Here is a 9932-nt window from a genome sequence, read left to right as displayed (position 1 = left end):
TTTGAACTTGTCAAGCTGACTTTGAAGCACATCCGACTTGGATTCCTTGACGGAGTCAGTACCTTCGTGCATATAAATCAAGGTATCCCGAATTTCCTTTGCATTCTCAATAGGGGTGGGCATATAAACCGATGAACCGAACACCGAACCGAAGCCGACACCGAAAAAACCTAATTTCTGGTTTTTAATGCTATCACAGAAAAAAATCGGTTTTTAGGTCTGCTAACCGAACTTAATTCTGTCGGTGCAGGAGTTTCTTGCGGTTAACCAAGGACACCAAAATAACCGTGCTCGCGAGCACTTCTCCCGACCTCACGCTCACGTGTCGCTAAGCCTGAATTTTTTTCACGCTAGGACCAGGTAGCCTTCGTGCGACAGCGACAGAGACTTTGGCATGGGCCAAGCCAACTACTCCTACATGTGTGTAATGCCCAAGTTACCGTGGGCTTTCGTTTCCAGCGTGTGTCCAGTTTCCAAGTATGTGCACGTACGTACGAGAAGCACCAGAGGGCAGAGGTGCTGGTGGTTGTTGTAGTGCTGGTTTGTTTAGTCCCACCTCGTCCAACCAAAGATAATCGTGTGAGAACCTCAGCTATATAATAGAGAGCACAGGTGGAGGAAACAACGCATCTAAAATTATTTCAACACATACAACAAGTACAGTATAAACCGTATACCGAACCGAATATCTCGGTTAACCGAATTTTCGGTTAGTCATATTTTGAAGTCTTTTTTGGTTTCTAGCTCTATTAACCGAATTTAAAAATTAACCAAATGGTAGAAACCAAAAAATCGGTTTATACCGAATGCCCATGCCTAATTCTCAAGATAACTGATTTTGTTGAATTCTTTGGGGAACAATCCGTTGAAGAGGATATCGCAAACTTGAGCATTGTATTGCAGCATCTTCAATTCTTCCATGGTAGCTTCAGGATTTGGTTCTCTACCATCGAAGAATTCACCTTGCAAACCAATACACACAATGGACCAAACGGCGGGGTTACGTCCAAGATATGCATTTTCATCTTATGTTTCCAACTAACAAAATTAGTACCATCAAAGTAAGGACCTCTACGGTGGTAATTTCCCTCGCTAGACGCCATACTCTCCTAGGTTGTGAAACCAAAGGCTATGATCACCAAAGCTATGGAAATCAAGGCAAATGGAGACCAAAGCTCTGATAACACTTGTAGAATCGAAAGTATGTCTAGAGGGGGGTGATTGGACTACTTGACCAAATAAAAATCTAGCCTTTTCCCAATTTTAAGTCTTGGCAGATTTTAGCAACTTAACACTCAAGCAATCAACCTAGACATGCAATTCTAAGAGTATAGTAGCGGAATGTAAATCATTGCATATGAAGGTAAAGGGGAGGAGTTTGGAGGGAGCAAACGCAATGTACACACAGAGATTTTTGGCGTGGTTCCGATAGGTGGTGCTATCATACATCCACGTTGATGGAGACTTCAACCCACGAAGGGTAACGGTTGCGCGAGTCCATGGAGGGCTCCACCCACGAAGGGTCCATGAAGAAGCAACCTGTCCATCCCACCATGGCCATCTCCCATGAAGGACTTGCCTCACTTTGGTAGATCTTCACGAAGTAGGCGATCTCCTTGCCCTTACAAACTCCTTGGTTCAACTCCAAAATCTTGACGGTGGTTCCCAAGTGAAACCTAACCAATCTAGGATACACCACTCTCCAAAAGGTAATATATGGTGTGTTGATGATGAACTCCTTGATCTTGTGCTTAAAATGATAGTCTCCCCAACACTTAACTTCTCTCACAAATTTGGCTATGGTGGAAAGATGATTTGAGTGGAAAACAACTTGGGGAAGGCTAGAGATCAAGATTCTTGTGGTTGAATTGGAATGTCTTGGCCTCAACACATGAGTAGGCGGTCCTCTCTCAGAAAATGAATGCTGGAAGTGTAGGCACGTTCTGATGTCTCTATCCACAAATGAAGAGTGGGTGGAGGGGTATATATAGCCTCCACACAAAATTTAGCCGTTACACACAGATTCCCAAACTCGGTGAGACCGGATAGTGAAACTCGATCAGACCGATTCAGTTCAAAATGCGAACGTTAGACTTTTTGGTGGGACCGACATGATCAACTCGGTGGGACTGATGTGCTAGGGTTAGGGCATAACTTGATCTCGGTGAGACTGATCACATGAACTCGGTGGGACCGATTTCAGTAATAGGCAAACAGAGAGTTGGTCAGGCAAACTCGATGGGACCAATCGCTCATTTCGGTGAGACCAAAACGTTACGAAGGAAAACAGAGAGTTTGCAATCCCATCTCGGTGAGACCGAGATCCCTATCGGTGAGACCAAAGTGATTAGGGTTTGTGGCAGTGGCTATGTCAAAAGAACTCGGTGGTGCCGGATAGATCAAATCGGTGGGGCCGAGTTTGACTTTAGGTTTAGGACATATGTGGATATGATAAAGTGGTTGAGTGTTTTTGAAGCATATCACTAAGCATTTTGAGCAAGTAAGCCATTAAGCAACACCTCATCCCCTTTTAATAGTATTGGCTTTCCTATGGACTCAATGTGATCTTGGATCACTTAAATAAAAATGTAGAGTCTTGAGCTTTTTGCCTATATGTGTCCTTTGCATTTTGAGGGGTCCACATCTCTAGTCCATGCCATGCCAATCATTGAACTTTCTGAAATGGTCATCTTGAAAGAGTATTAGTTAAATGAGCTATATGTTGTTCAGAATTACCAAAACTACCCAAGGATTAGTTGCACTTTTAGGGCCTAACCCCTTGGCCTAACCATATCATCCTATATATCCTTTACCTCCGGGCCATTCCGGAGCTCCTCGTCATGTTCATTATCTCATCCAGGACTCTGAACAACATTCGGTCACCAACATACATAAATCATATAATACTATATCATCAACGAACGTTAAGCGTGCGGACCCTACGGGTTCGAGAATGATGTAGACATAACCGAGACGCTTCTCCGGTCAATAACCAATAGCGGTACATGGATGTGCATATTGGTTCCTACATATTCTACGAAGATCTTTATCGATCGAACCTTTAATTATGACAACATACTTAGATCCCTTCGTCCGTCGGTTTGTTACTTGCCCGAGATTCGATCATCGGTATCTCCATACCTAGTTCAATCTTGTTACTGGCAAGTCTCTTTACTCGTTACGTAATACATCATCCCGTAACTAACTTCTTAGTCACTTTGCTTGCAAGATTCTTGTGATGATGTATTACCGAGAGGGCCCAGAGATACCTCTTCGTCACATGGAGTGAAAAATCCCAGTCTTGATCCATGCCAACCCAACAAACACCTTCGGAGATACCTGTACCCAGTTATGTTGTGACATTTGATGGCACACAAGGCATTCCTCCGGACCCCAGGAGCTGCATGATCTCATGGTCAAAGAAACATGTATTTGACATTAATAAAGAAGTAGCAATAAACTGAATGATCGTATGCCATGCTAATGGTGGGGCTTTTCCATCACATCATTCTCCTAATGATGTGGTCCCGTTATCAAATGACAACTCATGTCTATGGTTAGGAAACCTTAACCATCTTTTGATCAACGAGCTAGACTAGTAGAGGCTCACTAGGGACACGGTATTTGTTTATATATCCACACATGTATTTAAATTTCTGGTCAATACAATTCAAGCATGAATAATAAACCTTTATCATGAATAAGGAAATATAATAATAACAACTTTATTATTGCCTCTAGGGAATATTTCCATCAACTAGCTGGTAACCCACAAGTAGAGGGGATCGTTTGTAGCCTTCTTTGATAAATAAGAGTGTCGAACCCAACGAGGAGCTAAAGGCAGAACAAATATTCCCTCAAGTTATATCAACCACCGATACAACTCTACGCACACTTGACATTTGCTTTACCTAGAACAAGTATGAAACTATCTTGCAAGAATAAAACTACGAGTACTTTGCGAGAATAAAACTATGAATAAATTGCAAGGTAATAAAAGTGGATAGCTTTTGTCAAAAAGAAAGTCATTTGTCCCTAGGCAATCAATAACAAGTACCGGTAATCATTATTGTAATTTTATATGAGGGAGAGGCATGAGCTAACATACTTTCTCTACTTGGATCATATGCACTTATGATTGGAACTCTAGCAAGCATCCGCAACTACTAAAGATCATTAAGGTCGTGAAACCCAACCATAGCATTAAGTATCAAGTCCTCTTTATCCTATATGCAACAACCCACCTACTCGGGTTTAAGATTCTGTCACTCTCGCAACCCACCATAAGCGAATCATGAACGTATTGCAACACCCTACAGTGGGGGGGGGGGCCTCATGTTTGCGCGAGACGGAGGGCACCGTAGGACAGCACCATAGACAAAATATACAATCATACCAACCAAGATCACGATTAACCCACAGGACAAAACGAATCTAATCAAACATCATAGGATAACCATAGATCATTGGGAAATAATATATGGAGTTGCGCACCATGTTTAAGTAGAGATTACAGCAGGGAGAAGGGGTGTTACACCGCTGCATAGAGGGGGAGAAAGTTGGTATTGACGGTAGAAAGATTGTTGATGTAGATCGCCGTCACGATCCTTACCCCGGTGGCACTCCGGCGCCACCGGGAGAGAGGGGGAGAGAGCCCCCTCTTTATTCTTCTTCCTTGGCCTCCCTCCTAGATGGGAGGAGAATCCCCCCTCTGGTCCATGGCCTCCATGGCGGCGGAGGGGTGGGAGCCCCTCCGAGATTGGATCACCCTCTCTGTTCTCTTCTGTTTCGCGCTCCCCAGATCGGGCCCTTCACGGTTTCTTAAATTCCCGGAGATCTGTAACTCTGTTTGCGCTGAAATTTCTACACAATTTTTTTCCATAAATTATCTTTCTTTTTCCAGAAGAAGGGCTCCAACCGACATTCTAGGAGGGCACGATACACCAGGGCGCGCCTGGGCCCTAGTGGCGTGCCCTGGTGGGTTGTGCTCACTGTGGGCCTCTGTTTGCGTTGATTCCACCTCCCAAAAATCACATAAATTCCAAAATAATTCTCCGTAGATTTTTATCGCATTTGGACTTCATTTGATATGAATTTTCTATGATACAAAAAACATGCAAAAAAACAGGAACTGGCACTGGGCACTGGATCAATAGGTTAGTCCAATAAATCATATAAAAAGTTGCCAAAAGTATGTGAAAGTTGTATCAAAATTACAGAGGGGGAGAAGGGAGAAGGGGTGTTACACTGCTGCATAGAGGGGGAGAAAGTTGGTATTGACGGTAGCAAAATTATAGATACTACGGAGACGTATCAGCATCCCCAAGCTTGATCATAAACTTGATGTGGAATGCTACCTAACATAAACTTGATCATATATCTAGTCATGGCATGAATATTAAGACATAAGTGATTCAAAGCAATAGTCTATAATTTGACATAAAGACATCAATACTCAGGCATCCCAATAAACAATCATGTCTTTCAAAATATCAATGCTAAAGAAAGTTATCCCCACAAAATCATATAATCTTGTCATGCTCTGTCTTCTTAACACAAAGTATTTATCATGCACAACCCCGATGACAAGCCAAGCAATTGGTTCATACTTTTTAATGCGCTTTAGCTTTTTCAACCCTCACATAATACATGAGCGCAAGCCATGGATATAGCACTACGGGTGGAATAGAGTATGATGATAGGGATAAATATAAAGAAGACAAAAAAAGTAAGAAAGTCTCATATCGACGCGGCTAACCAACGGGCTATGAAGATGCCCATCAATTGATATCAACATGAGGAGTAGGGAATGCCATGCAACGAATGCACTAAGAGCTATTAAGGACAGTATAACCACACCTTTTTCGAGCCCTCTCATGCACCGACAAATTTAGGCCGTTGGATTGCTCCTCTCGGCCATCCCTGGCCGTTGATGGCACTTTTTCTCTCGCGTGGGCTCTTACTGGGTCGGTTCGATCTGTCCTGGGGCAGCTATTCCCGTGGACGAATCCAAAGCATCTGGTTCACTGATATTCTCGAACGTTGGATGAAGAACGAATGAATATGATTCTGCTCCGCCCCCTGATAAAAAGATTCTGCTTCGTGTATTCGTAGCCCCACCTAGGCAGCCCCTTCCCTCACCTTCTCGCACACACCTCGACTCCACACCCTGGATCCCTCAGATGCGCCGCCACTGCCGTCGTCACCAAGAGATAGAGAGAGATGGAGAGAGAGAGTGTGTGCTAGCGATGGCAATGGCAGGCCAAACGGATTTCCAAGCACATGCGAAGTGTAGCCGCTGAGATCGCTGCCCTTCTAGATCTCCAAATCTTGCACGAAAGAAGGATCATGGGGATGGCGGCGGTGGCGGCCGGAGTCACTTCCTCCATCATCCACAGGTAACAGGTCTATGAACCTCTCCTCCTTCTGTGCATACCCTGTTTTCTATGAATAGCTTACTCGATTTGGTCTCAGAGATGGTCAAATCGAAGAAGAAGAGGAGAGGCTGAGCATGTGCGTCACTGCCGTCCAGGAAGACGATGTATCCGAGCTTGCCATCACCGCCCCATCGCAGGAAGAGGTGCCCTCATAGGTTGTCGAGGCCGAAGGCGACCACAAGACAAACCTCGAGGAGGTGAGGTGAACGACACAGGGCACAGGGGAGGACACCAACCGATTGCGCGTGGAAGACTGGAAGCCAACGTGCAGGTTAATCTCGGCAGCACCCCACCCCTCTATATCCAAGATTTGGTAATGTTAATGACCTTTCTGAACATATGTGCAGGGACAACGTGAACCTGCAAAACCAAATAAGAAAATGGGCATTGACGCTACTATGATTTGTCATGTGCTAATGAAATTTGCAACCCAAATTTATCAAAGAATGGAGATCTCACTTCATCCATAAGGACGAGTTGGCGACGCTGGGCGGCGATGGCCAAGATGATGTGGATCGGCAACTGGACGCCGGCACTATGATAGGGCAGGTCGACACTCCTTTTCTCTCTCTACTTGTCAGTCTCTCGAATGTCCTGGAAGGAGCTAGGGATTGATATTTTGTTATCGTGCTAGCGATTATCTCTCTCAACCATCGCTCCAACCTTTTTCTGCAGTGAGCAACGGTCGATGACTAGGGCGACATCCACAACAAGGCGGAGCAGGTACAGGAAATTAGCAATCAGGGAAGCTTCCTCGAGAATCTTGTTGGTTAGAAGTTCATGCATGGATCGAGTCATGTAATAGTTAGTTTTGATTAGCATATGTATTACACTCTGCCATTAGTTCTATTGGTCCTATATTTCTGTCAGTTCAGTGGATGTCTTAGCTTGGTCCTCGTTGCGTACTCGTGGTGTGCTTTCTATGACTGGTTTGACGATGATTTATGCTGAACTATTTTATTCAACTTCATGGATGTGTTTCTTGACCCTGTTCTGAATCTTTCTAATTCTTGGGTGTATGTGTGCATGTATATGTTTTTGGTATTATCTATTAAAATATTCATTTGAAGTAAAATGGCATACTTATAAATTTAATTAATTTTCATATCTTCATTTCTCATTTCTTATGTTGCAAAAATTGGAAGTTATGAGGTAATTTCGTAATTGCGCTACAGCCAACTAGAGGCATAACGTTGTCGGCTGCCACAAGAGCGAAAGTCCGTCGGGCAGTGCCTCTGTGGGGTCTCCCAGCCAATGACGATGAAATGAAGCTACAAGACCAGCCTGCTCCGTCTAGGGATGCGGCAACCATCAACGGAAACAAATTCCTATTCTTGAGCCTTGAGTTCTCTCCTCTCCCAGCTTGCACTCGTGACTGGTCGGAGAGCAACTACTGCGTTCATGGTAGGAGATATTGATTCTTGGTTTGCGTTCTCTGTTTGTCAATCTTGAATTTGATTATTTGGTCATGATGCTCACACTGTTAATTTATTGATCTCCTAGGTTTCATCAAAGTTTCCACCATTCTGATTCTTCTTCTGGTAACTCTGAGTGTTCAATGCAATTATAGAGTGAAGAGGGATTGGTAACTAAATTATTGTTTGTTCTGCAACTCCAGAATATTGTAGCATTGCTGCACTATTTTTGGCATGTCCCTATATTGCCATTGGATGCCAAGCGGAAAGTCTCAGTTATCTAACAAACTAAATAGATACTAGAGGAATTTCTTGTCTCCATAATAATTTTTTAGCTATCCACGGGAACATTTTGGTTGTTGCTCAGATGACTTCTAAGTTATTTTTGTAGTTTCTAAACAGTATGTTCATCTAATCTTTACAATGCTTCCAAGTTCTGGTAGCAGTATAAGATGTTTGCTTACATTAAGCAATACTTATAATATACACAATTCTTTCCTCAAAGTTTATCCCAAATATTAGTGATATACATTTTTTTTATATGAAGAATCGATGGAGTTTGCTTTAGAAGGTATTAAAAATGCTTATTAAAAGTTTCTACAACCTATTCTACATCAATATCTGATTTAAATGTTATAGGCTCGGTTTTGCCCGAAGGCATTTCCCCTACTATATATATGAAACAATGCATGTATAATTAATGAGAAGCAGTTACCTGTTATATGACATGTCAGACATGGCGTCTTTGGGAGGTCTGTGAAGATTTCGTTAATGCACTATGTATACAATCTATGATGACAATTTATGTCGATTGCTGCATGATTATTTGTGACGCTGCTTATTTTCCATCTCGACAGTACTGATTAGTTATATTTATTTACTAAGTGTAGATTGTTTTGTTGTCATCCAAAGCCACTTAGTGCATCTGAACAGTTTTTTACTGAATATATATAATATGTATCTCCATTACTAACTAATAAGATACTTATGTTGAAAAAAAATTATGTTTCATGTGTGAGCATCCATATATTTATTGCACAAAAATACGGGTGCGGCAACGCGCACCGTCAATGATCTAGTAAGTGTATGAAAGCTCCATATGAAAACTAAGTGGGTGTGCATCTAATCCTATAATGAAATATTCCCGCTAGTATATGAAAATGACAGCATATGAGACTCTCCATATGAAAAACATGGTGCTACTTTGAAGCACAAGTGTGGTAAAGGATACTAACAATGCCCCTTCTCTCTTTCTTTCTTTTTCTTTTTTTTATTTTTTTTTCTTTTTTTTATTTTCCCTTTTTTCTCTCATTGTCCAGAGTCTCATCCTGACTTGTGGGGGAATCATAGTCTCCATCATCCTTTCCTCACTGGGGCACTGCTCTAAAAATGATGATCATCACACTTTTATTTACTTATAACTCAAAAGAGATAAAAATTACAACTCGATACGTGTAACAAAATATGACTCTATATGAATGCCTCTGGCAGTGTACCAGGATGTGCAATGATCTAGCATAACATGTATAAAATGATGCACGGTGGCTGAGCCACAACTACTATGTTAGCTATACGATCATGCAAAGCAATATGACAATGAATGCTCAAGTCATCAAAATGGAAGCGCTAGAAGTTGCATGGCAATATATCTCGGAATGGTTATGGAAAGGCCATAATAGGTAGCTATGGTGGCTGTTTTGAGGAAGATATAATAAGGCTTATGTGTGATAGAGCATATCATATCACGGGCTTTGGATGCACCTGCGAAGTTTGCACTGACTCTCGAGGTGATAAAGGGCAATGCACGGTACCGTAGAGGCTAGCAAATTGCGGAAAGGTAAGAGTGTGTATAATCCATGGACTCACATTAGTCATAAAGAAATCATATACTTATTGCAAAAGTTTATTAGCCCTCGAAGCAAAGTACTAGTACGCATGCCCCTAGGGGGATAGATTGGTAGGAAAAGACCATCGCTCGTCCCCGACCGCCACTCATAAGGAAGACAATCAATAATAAATCATGATCCAACTTTCGTAGCATAACGAGAGACTATACATGCATGCTTCGGGAATCACAAAC

This window comes from Triticum dicoccoides, chromosome 5B (genome assembly GCF_002162155.2).
Source record: "Triticum dicoccoides isolate Atlit2015 ecotype Zavitan chromosome 5B, WEW_v2.0, whole genome shotgun sequence".
NCBI lineage: Eukaryota > Viridiplantae > Streptophyta > Magnoliopsida > Poales > Poaceae > Triticum > Triticum dicoccoides.
Note: the sequence above shows the minus strand (reverse complement) of the source record.